At 38.2% G+C, this 15,091-nt stretch overlaps 1 protein-coding gene across 2 annotated transcripts in view; it reads right to left on the bottom strand.

Annotated features, from left to right (window-relative positions):
- LOC136880093 (toll-like receptor 7) overlaps positions 1–15,091 on the bottom strand; it is a 104,949-nt gene that overhangs the window by 43,312 nt on the left and 46,546 nt on the right. Inside the window, exon 2 of one of the 2 annotated variants that reach the window (XR_010860946.2) lies at positions 14,618–14,831. The exons of the other annotated variant lie outside the window; for it this stretch is intronic. The gene's annotated coding sequence lies outside the window, so the exon portion shown is untranslated. The remainder of the gene's footprint in view (positions 1–14,617; positions 14,832–15,091) is intronic. 2 annotated transcript variants of the gene reach the window in all.

Genomic DNA, 15,091 nt, shown 5'->3' with positions numbered 1-15,091 from the left:
TTCAGGCTGAGCAGCGGTCGCTGGGCAGGCCAGAGCCCTTTCAAGGGTGTTAAGTGCCGTGGGGTTTGATTTGGTAAATTTCGATCAATAATTATCATGAAAAAGTGTACAAGTGGAAAACAACTTAATTTAATGCTTTTTCCAAGCATAATCAACTGTAAAATGTGAAGTTCCCATTAAAGTGCAGTAATACTACTGAAAGTATTATCTTGTCAATATAATTCCTAAGATACGCGATTTAACGGGCGTTCAATTGTACGGATAACCCTAAGCACCCCACAGTCCGTTAAAATCGAGAGTTCACTGTACAATGAATCTAGGCTACTTTAATCAATCCTTACATTTATTGATCCGGTCAGCATCTCTAATTAATCCAATTAATGATGTTTTGCTGCATACTCTACTGTATTTGTAACAGTACTCCTCACCTACTTTCAACCAACGGATCACTTCAATTGAGCTTTCATTAATGATCAATTACGCATCCGTACCTCCTTAATAGCTTGGAAAGTTCTCGCAACATTTTCTCAGGGTTTGATGTTAATATCAATTTGTTAATTGAGAAAACGTTTAAAACCATCGCTTAGGAAAAATCGGTTTCTAACTGGATAAAAACATGTGTACGAATCCTGTTTCGCTGCTTAGTGCCAACCTCAACAGAATAGGCCTAAAGGTTATATTCATTACAGACTTATTCTATGCAGCGAGTATTTAACTTACAATCTCAGTGAATAAATACGATCCTCCATAATCCATATTATCACCAAATACTTTGATCCTTACTGTTTGTATACTTCGTACAAAAAATAAAAAATAAAAAAAATAATAAAGGATCCAGCTCTCACATTGTCATCCAGATCTTCCTTTCCTTTCCTTACCCTCTACATGTGATGGATTTAGAATCCTAACTAACAACCGAAATCGGCTCATAGATATAACTTTATCTAACTCGTTCATCCTAACAGAACGGGTTTAAACCCGGCAGAGTTAGTCGGATTTTTGAAGGGCGGAAAAAGTCCAATCGGCACTCCATGTCGTACGATGTTGGCATGTAAAATATCTTTGGTGACACATTTGGTGTTTACCCGACAAAATTCATTAAATCTCAGCCATAGACGCCCAAGAGAGTTTCGGTTTACTCGGTCTGCCATCTAGTGGGCCTAGAGTAAAACGGAACGTCGAAATTGACGAGCAGAGAGCCAGATGGCGTCAAATTGATATGTCTGCACCAGGTAGCCGAGGCCATACGATTATTATTATTATTATTATTATTATTATTATTATTATTATTATTATTATTATTATTATCCTAACAGAATATTCACCTTCGTTCCAAATACCTTCCTACCAATCTTTCCACTTGTTTGTGGTAGTAATTAGGCCTATTCTACTATTATTACAGCAATTATGACTGCGTGGAACGCGTTCACGCTATCTCTGTCTTCATTGTGTGAGGTTTGGTTGCCCATCTCGACATCAGTCCGTTTACGTGTAAAGCAGAGGAAATAGGGACCAACTGATGTATATGATTGCCATAACATGCAAACACAAGTTTTACTTCTGCAGTATACTTCTTTGGAGTTGTCAATAAGCTGTTTTATTGCATTGAACAGCCGCAAAGTTACATATTCAAAGCTCTGGCGTGGTTTTGAAGTTGACTGTTTTGAATAGGTAATATATCAGATAACTTACATACTATATTCCAAATGCAGGAATAAAGACAAGTTCCAGATGTTTATACTCGATAACTTTAACCCTTGCATCAACTTCGGCACATACACAACTGTAACTTACCACAAAGGAACTAGCGCACTGACACTATTTGTGTTCTGGTAAAGTTTACTGACGATTTAGATCATTTGAATGTTGAGAGTGTGAAAAATGAAGAGTACTGTCACTGCCATGCAATGAAGGCGATCGTGGTTCGAGTCACAGCCAATGCATGTGGGATTTTTGAACTGAAAACTACGGTTAATTCCACGTAAAACTAGAAGTGCAGTACCTCCGATAATGTAATCAACAGTCTCGTAAAATTACGAAATTATCTTTTACATTTCAATACTGAAAGCCCACTGTGAAGTACTCACAAGTACCAGTCGTCCGGCTCCATGGCTAAATGGTTAGCGTGCTGGCCTTTGGCCACAGGAGTCCCGGGTTCGATTCCCGGCGGGGTCGGGAATGTTAACCATAATTGGTTAATTTCGCTGACATGGGGTCTGGGTGTATGTGTCGTCTTCACCATCATTTCATCCTCATCACGACGCGCAGGTCGCCTACGGGTGTCAAATCAAGAGACCTGCATCTGGCGAGCCGAACTTGTCCTCGGACACTCCCGACACTAAAAGCCATACGCCATTTCATTTTTTCACAAGTACCAGTTCAAAATCAACGTTGCCAAGCTAAAAAGTGACTTCATGTTCACGGTGACAGCAGCTTAAGAAGACGTATTATATAACAAGAAGTAAAAGGCACTTTCTGATGACAAATACCCGTGCAGGTAAACAGAGAGTGTAATAACAAAAAAGCCATTGTCAGTAGCATACCTCCAAAAATTGTCATGGTTCGAATTTCAATCAATGCAAGCGAGGTTGATCTTGTGGTCCAGAATCATAGTAAAACTGAAGTTATGATAACGAGAGATAACGTTACGTAAATCTGCATGCCTACCTGTTTTCCAGCTTCTTAATGGGATTGAACTATTAACTGAAACATAATAACAGACTCTGGACAACTTTAAACTACAGTACCAATATAGGTGACTGAATTAAGAATATTTTGCGCCAGACAAGAGAATACGGGTGTCGTGATTTTTGTATTATGGTCTTAAGTCCCTGGCATTGTGGCCTCACACACGGTTGGCGACTACCACGGAATCCTTTTCCCTATTTTGATTTTGTCGTATCAGGGTCGTCTTGGATGTCGAACGCCTGTTGGAGGTTTCACATCCGGTATAATCGTCTCTGCTCGAGACTTCGCATGATTTATCGGTATTACCGAGTACCTCTTCCTTGGTGACGTAATTTTGATTTACATACAGGATCTTTCATATTCTGCGATGCATCCACATTTCAAAGACCTTAGGTGATACAATGACGAAGCCTTTAGTGTCCAGCCTTCGACACCGTAGAGCAGGACCGATAACGCATAACATTTCACAGCAGGCCAACGAGTTTCGAATCAAGGTCATGGATGCACACAAGATGACTGAATTTCAGAAACCCACTTGTTGCAGTTCTGATTCTTGTTTTGATTTCTACACCCAGATCCCATTCTTTGCTAGCCAGCAGCCAAGGCACTTGAAATATGACACCCTTTCAAATGGTGTTTCCGTTCAGTTAGTAGTTTATTATATATTACATTTGAAGTATGTGTTTCGTATATTCATAGATCGTAATGCAGCACACTTTCGGAGTTATACCGTTAACAAGCCGGACTGAGGAAACCTTTGAGCAGGGCAAAGGCGTGTTAATGAAACCTGATATGCAGAGAAAACTTTGGTGATGTCCCTCCACACACAAGTAAATGTAATTACAAGTTTGGTGAAAACTTTTCCCTCATAAATTACTCGAGAACCGCTCGGCGAATGAAATATGCGACACATCTCGAAACACGCATTTGAATAATTACCAATTTAACTACAAGAGGTACTATTTTTCACAGCAGCATTTAAATTTAATTCTTTGGTAATCAAGGAGAATTGGATACGGTGAAGCATCAAGTGTTTCTAAAAACATCTCGGGGTTAATTTCAAACAGTGACACAAGAATGATGGGATAGGAATGGGGACTTTCAATTAGAGCGTGTTTTATATTACAGAAAATTTACGTAAGTTAATTAATAACACTCGCAAACGACTGTTGCTGTTATGCAGTAGCTTCTATAGTACTTAAAAGCTACCATGGTTTAGAAAAGAACAGCTGCGACAAAACTTCGATACCGTGAGTGTGTCGTGCCTCGGATATTGGCTGGAGTCATGCAGATCACCGTTTGAACATTAGACGCACCTGTTATATTAGCCATTTATATCGGCATGGATTATTACCTACGTTGTGTAGTAAAATCGAAGAAGATTACTAGATTTCAATGGGAAACCTGTCGATCTCAGTACCACTGTCAAATAGTCGTATTTCTGTTCCTAAGATAGCGGGTTCAATTCAGTTCAGCCTTGTGGTACTCGAAGGTATTTACTGTAAGTGTCACAACTGTATGTTGCTGGCTTGCGACACGTTAAAGGAAGTTTTACATGCTAAAGTTCTCCAATTTAAGCCACTATACCTCTGAAATCTCCTTACCTATTATTTTGAAGTATTTAGATGTCTGTTTTACATACGCCGTAAGTCAAATGAAATGAGAATGAAGTGACTTATGATTTGAATATGACCGGGGCGAGTTGGCCGTCCGGTTAGGGCCGCGTAGCTGTGAGCTTGCATCCGGGAGATAGTAGGTTCGAACCCCACTGTTGGCAGCCATGAAGATGGTTTTCCGTGGTTTCCCGTTTTAACACTCCTTGACCTTTCCTATCCCATTGTCACCATAAGAACTATCTGTGTCGGTGCGACGTAAAGCAAATTGTAAAAAAATAAATTGAATATGATGTGTGGTTACGTTTTGATTGGTATACAGTAGCATCTTCTGTGAAGAAATATTACGTAATAATGTCTGATTCCGGTTACCGAGCTGAGCGGCGGCATGTGTTAATACGCTACGATTATGGAGCAGAGTGAGTTCGAACCCCACCGTCGGCTGTTCTGAGAATGGTTTTCTGTGATTTTCCATTTTTACTTCCAGGTAAATACTGGCGCAGTTTCTCTTCGTAGGCCACAGATGATTCCTTCACTTTCTTATCCAATTTCTTTCATCATTATTAATTTCATATAAATTAGCTTCTCAACTGAGGTTGGTGTCAGGATGGGCACTGTATCATTTCATGCCACCTTATCCCCAACCCCGTATCAGGAAACGGGACTGAGGGTAGACGTACATGTATGTATGTATGTATGTATGTATGTATGTATGTATGTATGTATCTATGTATGTTGGATATTCAGCCCGAAGGCTGGTTTGATCCTCTGCAGCTCCAACTGACCCTATGAGCGATATTTTCACACCATTCATAACAGAGACTGGCTGCATAAGCAATGATATTACTAGCATCACTCATACCTCAGTCACTTTCATATTGTCAAAGCCAAGGATGAGGCTGGTAACACATTTGATATAGCCCATACCAGAAGACATAGTGCACTGTAAACACTAACATCTCGCCGGCAAAGGCATTAGATGTACACATAGGGTGTAATTCCGAGTGTGAGAAAATCTTTGCCGCGATTCTGTTTTAAAACCTTGGTTAAAATTTGTACATTCTCTGCTCTGTAGTCTGAAAGACACAGATATATATGTGAAATGAAATGCCCGAAAGTTTCCTCAATGAAGCATTGAATTACAAATCAAACACCTCACTCTCGGAAGCCATATTGTTAAGATAATACTACCCATGTAAATGATGTAACTACAGTATTTCTACAAATTGGAGGAAATCAAAGTCTTCCCAGTCACTTGATTTTGGAAGTACAGAAAGCATGCGAGAACTGTAGTAATATTCACTATTAATTTTCGATTTTTAGTGTTCCAACTGCCCTTGAAAGTATTCGTGGAGAGAACATTTCGACAACACGCCGTCTCCTCAAATCTTTGTCGATTGAAGGTATATTGCATGAGGATTTGGCCCAGTTTTAAGGTCGGGTACCCTTCCTGACGCCGAACCTATGTGGAGGGATATATTCGCTGTTTTTGTGTGGTTGCTAGTGTGACCTGTTGCATTCGGTGAAAAGAAGTGTATTAAGACGAACAAAAACAATGTCCAGTCCTGGAGCCGTAAGTTAAAATCCTCGGCCCGGCCAGAAATCGAATCCTGGGCCCTCTGAACCGAAGGCAAGTACGCTCACCATTCAGCCGAGGAACAGGACATGTTAAGTAAATAAAGAACATTGGTTTTTAATTTATTGGGGAACCTTATTTGGTGGTGATTTTAAGACGGAAAAAGAACAAGACTCTCTACAGCTGGTAATATTAATCAAAGCTGGTCTCGATAAATGATGCTGAATGACAGAGTGGGGAACGCGACATAAATGGTGCGCTCGACAGAGAGCTGCTACGAGAGTAGGAGTGTGTACTCTGGAATTTATCAGTGACAAACCAGCATGTAGGTAGCGAATGTGTTATTTTGATCTCTTCAGTCACCTAACAATCGTTATACTTGTCAGTGAGTGAATGTCCATGATTATGATGATGATAATAATATGAAATACTGTTGTTACTGTTGTTTGAGTCATAAGTCCATAGACTGGCTTGATGCACTCTCGATGAAATCCTATCCTGTGCTAACCTTTTCATTTCTATGTAAGTACTACATCCTACATCTATCTGCTTGTCATATTCATACCTTGGTCTACCCCTACCATTCTTACCGCCTACACTTACCTATAAAACAAGTGAGCAAGTCCTGGGTGTCTTAAGATGTGCCCTATCATTCTAGTTATTCTTCTCGTCAAATTTAGCGAAATCGCTCTCATCTCACCAATTCGATTCAGTATCTCTTCATTCATCATTTGATCTATCCAGCTCACCTTCATCTTTCTTCTTTAGCACCACATTCCAAAAGCTTCTACGTTTTGAGCTAATTATCGTCCATGTTTCACTTCCATACAGCACCACTCTCCAGACTTCAAAAACATCTTTTTAATTCCTATATCTATATTCGAAGTGAGTAAATTTATTCCCTTGCTAGTGTAGTCTGCATTTGATGTCATCCTTACTTCTGCCATCATTAGTTATTTTACTTCCCAAGTAACAATACTCATCTACTTTCATTAAGACGTCATTAATCTTACCTGCATCACTTTAATTCGAACGACTGCACCCAATCACTTTGGTTTTGGACTTATTTATTTTCATCTTGTACTCCTTACCCAAGACTCTGTCCATAACACTCAGCAATTTCTCCAGATCTTCTGAAGTCTCAGACAAAATAACAATATCATCGGCAAATCTCAGGGTTTTGATTTCTTCTCCTTGGATTGTTATTCCCTTCCCACATCCCTATTTGATTTCTTTTACTGTCTCTTCTATATAAACATCGAAAAGGATGGGGGACACACTGCAGCCTTGCCTCACGTCTTTCTGGATTGCTGCTTAATTAATTATATAATTAATAATATGAAGCCTCTGTGGCTCAGGCGGCAGCGTGTTGGCCTCTCACCGCTAATAATAATAATAATAATAATCGTATGGCCTCAGCTACCGTTTGCAGACATTTCGATTTGACGCCATCTGGCTGTCTGCTCGTCAATTTCGACGTTCCGGCTTACTCTGTCTGCCATCTAGCGGACCTAGAGTAAACCGGATCTCTCTTGGGCGTCTATGGCTGAGATTTAATTAATTTTGTCGGGTAAATACCAAATGTATCACCAGAGATCTTTTACATGCCGACATCGTACGACATGGAGTGTCGAATGGACTTCTTCCCGCCCTTTAAAAATCCGACTACCTCTGCCGGGTTTGAACCCGCTATCTTGGGATCCGGAGGCCGACACTCTACCACGGATCCGTGGTTCAAATCCCGGTCACTCCACGCGAGACTTGTGCTGGACATAGCGGAAGCAGGACAAGTTTTTCCCCGCGTACTACGGTTTTCCCTGTCATATTTCATTCCAGCAACACTCTCCATTAACATATCATTTCATTTGTCAGTCATCTATCAATGTCCCAGAGGAGTGTGAAAGGCTTCGCCAGCCGGCACATTTCCTATCCTGACCCGGTCGAAACTTGAAACAGGCTGTGGATTTTCATTTTCAGTTAATAATATGAAACCTTATTGTTAATATCTCATTTTTTTTTCCTGACGTGCAGAAGTACGGATCCTGTTGTTATATCGGAAGTTAAAATAATCTATCAGTCGGTAGTGCGTTGTAGAGGCCATACATTGGGGCAGTATTTTTCGACAATCATTTACATAGTGTAACTTGCGAAACTGTAAAACGGGATATTACTCAAGTGAAGACAAACAGAGCGTATTAGCAGGACAAACTTGAAACAGTAGTAAGGTTTCTTTGCACGCTGTGTGATAGCAATCCGATTTCTGGTATATAAATTCACTTACGAAAGTTTAGTTCCTCCGGGCGGACAGTGTTAGACACAGTTTCATCTTACCTCCTTTAATGCTCGCATCATTTTCATGAAAAATAGTCGACTGTAATGTTTCTCCATTATTGTAAATTCCTCTGATAGTAAAGCTTAATCGAACCTTACACTCGTCATTCTCGTTGGACGCCAAGAGCAGAGGAAACACTTTCTATGTACTCATTTGTATAGCTGGTTCAGTCGACCAAAAGGCAGTTAAAGAACAGCCTTAATGTCTTGCCACTTTCAATAATCAAATGATTTATTCAGATAAGAAGTAGGGCTACCCCTTAACCCTCTCATCCACATCTTCATTTTCGTGGAAAATATGAAGCGATGTTGTCTAAATCTCAATCTCATATGAATAAGCCGATTTCATTCATTCCCTATTTTGTGTCGACCTGATGTTCAGAAATGTCATTGATAGCACCGTGAGATGGTTTACTTCAGGAATAAAATGACGTATAATGTATGCTCTTATGGAACATGTAAAACAATGAAGGAACGGGATTAGTGCCGTGATTTAGCCGCTGGCTCTACATCCAAACACTTCAAGTTTCGAATGTGGGTGGATCCCAGGATGGAAATTTAATCTGAAGAATTACATAACGTCAGGAAGGCCTACCAAGTCCTTTCAAAACCCAAATGAGCTCTAGTAACTCAATAAGAAATAGGTTGATGAAAAGTTAGAGTCTATAAAATGTATTTCATCTTAAATCTTGTTATTAGTTATTTATTTTTTATTTATTACTTCAATCTCACCCAAATTGGGTTTGCCTAAGAACACCGAATAATCATAGGTTTTTTTACATACTTTAATTTATATCTATTCTGGTCTATTCGTCATAACGTAATCCATTCAAATGATTTCGAAGAATAGCTGCTGATTACTTAATTATACTAGTTACAATAGTTTCTTTAACTCTCTTTTCCAATTTTATAAAACCCACGCCACTTCAAAAAAAAAAATCAAAAAATGTTCACTGGTATCAGATTAAGAGTATACAGAATGTTAGCAGATTAACAGCACCTTGTTTATGGGCATGTGTGGCAATATTCATTAATGAAGAGACATTTACACTATCATAGCGTATGATACCTTTATCCGTATGGTCGTTAACAGCATGTAAGCAATCATTTCTTTTATTGCAACCTTCTTTCTTAATTTCAGTACGAGATCGAAAGGGAAGCCTGGATTTCTTGAAAATTCGTTAATTATAGCATAAAGTAACGACTTACTGATGCTAGAACATGAAAACCCCGACATTAATCGGCACTGACAACGATTGTGTTTGGCTAGATAACCATATGCTGTTAGACGGTACAGAAAAAAAAGGTAATTTAAAGTACTGAACCTAATAAATCAGCTAAAAAAGAAGTTCTGGCAATTATGAAGTTAATGACTGGATGCTGTCACAAATAAATAAATAAATAAATAAATAAATAAATAAATAAATAAATAAATAAATAAATAAATAAATAAATAAATAAATAAATAAATAAATAAATAAATAAATAAATAAATAAATAAATAAATAAGCTTGTGTGGATGAATTAAACAGCTCCATAACCCTTAATACATATTATCATCTTCACTTCTCATTGGCGACATACAGCATTTAATCTAAAATTTTCAATAATTTGGGTTAGAATTCGGTACATGCATTCTGAAAATCTGAAACTAAATAGCAATCATTCACTTATCGGGAACGCCACCATTGCTTGTAGGCTATTCGTTGTGTATGTATGTTACATAAAATGAAAGGCAAAAGTGTTTTCATTTCTGAACTGTACATGCACATGTGAAATCAAATAGGTCATACACACGTTCTACAGCGCGAGCGTGCTATACATAATCTCAACCTGGCAAATCGTGCGTTATTCACAATGCACTCGATTCTGAAATGCAACGAAAAATCTAATGCAAAATGTAATTTAGAGTGACTCGGTATGGTGTATGTGTTGTTTAAAACCCGCTATAAATATCGATTAATTCATTTTAATACCCTCCCCACGATGACCATTGTCATTAATTTTTGCTGTTGCTTGACCCAGCCACTTCATGTGAGTTATGGACATTATATTTTAATAAAATCCACGATGCCTTAACCCTTGGTTAATAAATAGCCGTGTTTCGGAGGTTCTTTTGCGGCCATGAAAACAGAATAATGCGTACGTACGTGACTTCTCATAAAAATACAGCTTCCATACCTTACTTTCAGTGTTATGTAATTCATATAAATGAGATATTTAATTTTTCAGAAGACCAGCGTTGTTGGTTAATGTCAAAGATTTGGAACATCGCAGTCTACAATTTCATGCATAGTACTTGCAAGGATGCACCACGCCTTGCAAACCTCCAATTTGTTTGCGCTTGGGAGAAGCGAGAGGACACTTCTAATGGTTTCAAGGGATATAAAGTTCAGGGCGCCTCGTTTTAGGGATAATAGTTATTATTGAAAATGCCACCGTGTCAATTAGCTATTACGAAACCCTACGCCTGGGTGTTACGGCAGCTCAGTGATAAGGCGCAGGAATAACATTTTATGGAACACGAGATCGAAATCCGTCGCCAATAAATTTTTGCCTTTAATTATTATAAGCTTGCTCTTTATTATGTTCAGTTTTGTTTCAAATTATTATCCTTGAAGTTCATTTTCTTTAAAAAAATATTTTCAACTTTTCTTAACAAAGGCTGTTTTATTATTATGCACAGTATAAAATAAAATCAACGTAACACACACGTGCATTATTTGTGTACTTGTTCATTATAATTGTACTGTAATTTCAGCACGGACATATACATGCATGTAAATTATTTGAGTCGCTGTCTCGTGATATGTCGGCTGTATCAGAACAACGTCCTATTCATTGTGCGATCTCTTGCGAAATTTATTATTGACGCTTTTTCTGTACGCTATTCAGATGCACATAGGTGCGATAAAATGCAAGGGATAACATAAAATCGAAAAAAATGTGGTGATAAACATTTGTTGATTGTTTGATGTTCCTTAAATTCTTATACTGGACTCGTCACTGGAGTCATGAACTAAATAGTCATAACTATTTCATCTAAGGCCGACTGTTCATTAATTCATACTGGTCACTGAGTTCAGTATTCTTATTCTTTCTCTGTATGGTCAGTAAAGTTTACCACAATATTAAATTTTCTGTTCATAAACATGAAACTCTTTGTTTCTTAGAACATTTTCGTATTTATAGTCAGTTTTTCGTACAGTATATATTTATCAGAATATTATCACTTAACAAACAAAACAATTGCATGGTTGAATTTTTAAATAAATATTGCTACCGAATGAAAAATAAAACTATTAAGTGTCTACCTGCCAAATCATCAGCCGGGAGGCTAACTGGATCCTCAAAATGCACCACCAAAGGTTATGGGGAAAGCTTAAAAACTGATGGCGGTGCCATTATAAGGCGTGCAAACACAATGAGAAGTTAGTTAGCTATAGCTTTCTTCACTGTGCATGAATGCGCTACTGCAGCACAGCAGGCCCTATGAGTAGCACCTTTCATAACATCCACACGCACATACACTACGCTATATGTTATTGAAATTCTATTATCAACCATGAGGAAGTCACCCACCGACAAGGAACGGTACCCAGCTGAAGAAGACCACTCGTTTTATACAGAACAGATAACAGAAATTGTTTTACTCCATGTTCGGAAAAAAAAAGTATTGGAATTGTCCAAGAAAAATAAGAGAGCAGGATAACATAATATCTTGTTGCTGACCCTTTTATGTTATACAGAACTAACAATGGGAATGGCATGAAAACATTGAAACTATCCACGAAAAATACAGAGCAGACTAAAATAATATGTCCTGTTATTTTCAATATAGGTAATTTCCAGGGCGATAACCTAGATGTTAGGCCCCTTTAAACAACAACAAACTGCACCGAAGACGTAGTTGTATATTAAGCGTATCACATGTCTCGCGATTTTTTATCAGCTGGTTGGATGGGAAAATATTGTCATTTTTACTGTAGATATGCGAGATTTCAAATAACTAGTCTTACAATCTACGACTGTTAGTTACATACGAAGACGAACAAGCTGGAAGAAAACACCGGATATTTCAATGAGACATGTCACGTATGACACCGCACTGTACATCTGCCGGAAATTCCTGAGTTTGACTCCAGGATGTATACATCTATTTCCTTTCATAGTGTAACTATCTTAATCCAATGTGATATAAGCTTCCGGTTAAGCTAAATCAATAATATCTCATTAACTACTTTTTGCTATCAGTTTAAAGTTCCACGAACACAAAGACATTGGGACAGGAAATGGATAGAACTGGGAAGGTAGCAGCCATGGTCTTAAATAAGGTACAACGCTGCCAATGGAAAGTGGGGCCAAACCCACTTATTCTTGGCAAAATATATTTCACTGTTTCATCGTCTTTTACATAGTAAGAAAAAGTAGTTTTCGGCTTTTCTAAAGGTATTGTAACAATGAAATGTACGATTCCGAACCACAACAGAATGGTAGGGAGTTACAAAAATCTATTACCGGGACTCTCCAACCTCGTTCACACAGTCGTTGCCATCGTCTACTGGAGAACGAAAATCCGGTGCCCAAGGCATGTCTAGGACCTTGTGAAACAGCGAGAATTTTTTATTCTTCTGCATCTTCCTGAGACAAGAGATAAGCGGATACGACGATATAAACAGCGCGTTGAGGGCATCTTCATCTGTTTTTGTTCGGAATAGCTTCTGGGAAAATCTTCTCTTGTACTTCTTAAGTTCCATGTGTTTAGCCTCTTGGACCTCATCGCTTAATTGACCAATGGAGACTAACGCGTGACGGATGGATTGGGTTCTTTTCGGTCAAGCTTACTTAGCTATAATACAATGAACGGCAAAATTAATGGATCACTTGAATTTTCAAAATAAAAAAAGCATGTTAAATTGTGAAACATTTGTTTTGAAAAAATTATCTAACTAAGGGTAGCAATAACGGACAGATAATATTACCTAGACAACTTTTTTATGAAAAATAATCATTGTAATCAATTATCACACAACATTATGATGCATTGAATGATTTTCGAGGTACCGAGCTTCTTGCTCACTGATCCTGATAGGCAGCTGCACTGCAACAATCTTGTCACTTATATTTATTGTATGAATATATCATATCGTCACTTCTTTAAAATTTAAATTTTGTGCCTAAAACAGGCCTGCTTGGCCCCACTGTGTGATGGTGAGATTCGAACCTACTAACTGTAAGCTTACAACCGTATGACCACTACCGCAAAGCCAATTCCCTCGGAATAATACATTCAAATATACTGTATTAAGTCACAGTAGCAAAGAAAGAAATAATACACTGGCCTAATCCTTAAGAATTGTGTTTTATTTCATCAGTAATTCTCTATATAGTTGCATGCAGCTTAGAGGGCGAGGTGAATGAATACTTGATGTTTTAATTACCGTAATATTGAAAAAACGAGGCTGGCGTTTGCGTGCTCTTACAATACAGCCTTCGTCATAAATATTAGAACTCTCCAATTACTTCCACCACACGGATGATTGAACACAAGATGGCACTAAATTGTTCTCAATTACATCACAAAAGTAGACTGAACCGAAATTCCTCCCAGGAAAAGGAAAATATGTTTTCCATGCAACACACCAGTTTCTGTGTCTCAATATTTTAAAGCAGGCTTTTAGGATAAGAACTGGTTTACTCTTGTAATGATATCAAGTCAAGGAACTATTTAGAATATTGACGTTAACAGCTAAAACTACCGAAGGCATCAGCATTTAACAACACAGTAGTCAAATGAAAATGATTATGTCAATTTTTAGACATTTTCAGTCTATCTTTTGGAGTTCCATGGTTGGATGGAACTGTAATTACCAGGTGAGTTGGCCGTGCTGTTAGGAGCGCGCAGCTGTGAGCTTGCATCCGGGAGATAATGGGTTCGAGCCCCACTGTCGGCAGCTCTGAAGATGGTTTTCCGTGGTTCCCCATTTTCACACCAGGCAAATTCTGGGGCTTGTACCTTAATTAAGGCCACGGCCTCTTCCTTCCAACTCCTAGGTCTTTCCTATCCCATCGTCGACGCAAAAGCTATCTGTGTCGGTGCGACGTTAAGCCAAATGAAAAAAAAACTGTAATTGTCCCATATTTTTACTCATGTAGTTAATTACTATAAGTTTAAATAAATCAAATGTAAATGTGAAATACTATGATTATTTAATGTCCAATTATTCTTGCAGAGTTTAGAAATTCCAACACATTTCTTTTGCAAATTTATGGGAAGTAGTCTTGAAAGTCTGTGAGGTGGGCTAAATATGTTTATAATAAGTTTTCAAGATAATAATAATAATAATAATAATAATAATAATAATAATAATAATAATAATAAAACAATAATAATAATAATCTCGTTTACCGTGGCATGTAAGTTAGGGTTGTAGCCAGTTGTCCTGATAATCTCGTGTTCGAGTCCCGTTCTTGATTATTTAAGATTGGCAGATCGACTGGAGCGGGGCAGTCCCATTCTCACGAGAATATCGGGAAGACGTTCGACTTGAAGGGCCCAACCGTACGTTGGCAAGGCAACGTCAACGGCTGAGAGCATCAGTATGATGATGACCATGCATCCCCTGTAATCCGCAAGATCATAAATTGAGTACCTGGACTGAGAGAAAATCACAGTAGTGTGAAAATTCATTTATGATGATGATTATTATAATAATATTAACAGTAAAGGACTGGGTTCCATCTTTGGTAAAATATACTTTATATTCTTATTTCGTCAGCGTATTTTCCAACGTAGCTTTGCCCTCGGACTGATAGAAGCATCGCTCCACTAGCGCTTTAACGGTACAATGCATTAAAGCTTACAAACATACTGATTCAAGGT

The sequence above is a fragment of the Anabrus simplex genome, chromosome 1 (genome assembly GCF_040414725.1).
Source record: "Anabrus simplex isolate iqAnaSimp1 chromosome 1, ASM4041472v1, whole genome shotgun sequence".
NCBI classification, from domain to species: domain Eukaryota; kingdom Metazoa; phylum Arthropoda; class Insecta; order Orthoptera; family Tettigoniidae; genus Anabrus; species Anabrus simplex.
The sequence above is the reverse complement of the archived record's forward strand: the minus strand, read 5'-3'. Positions and strand labels throughout refer to the sequence as shown.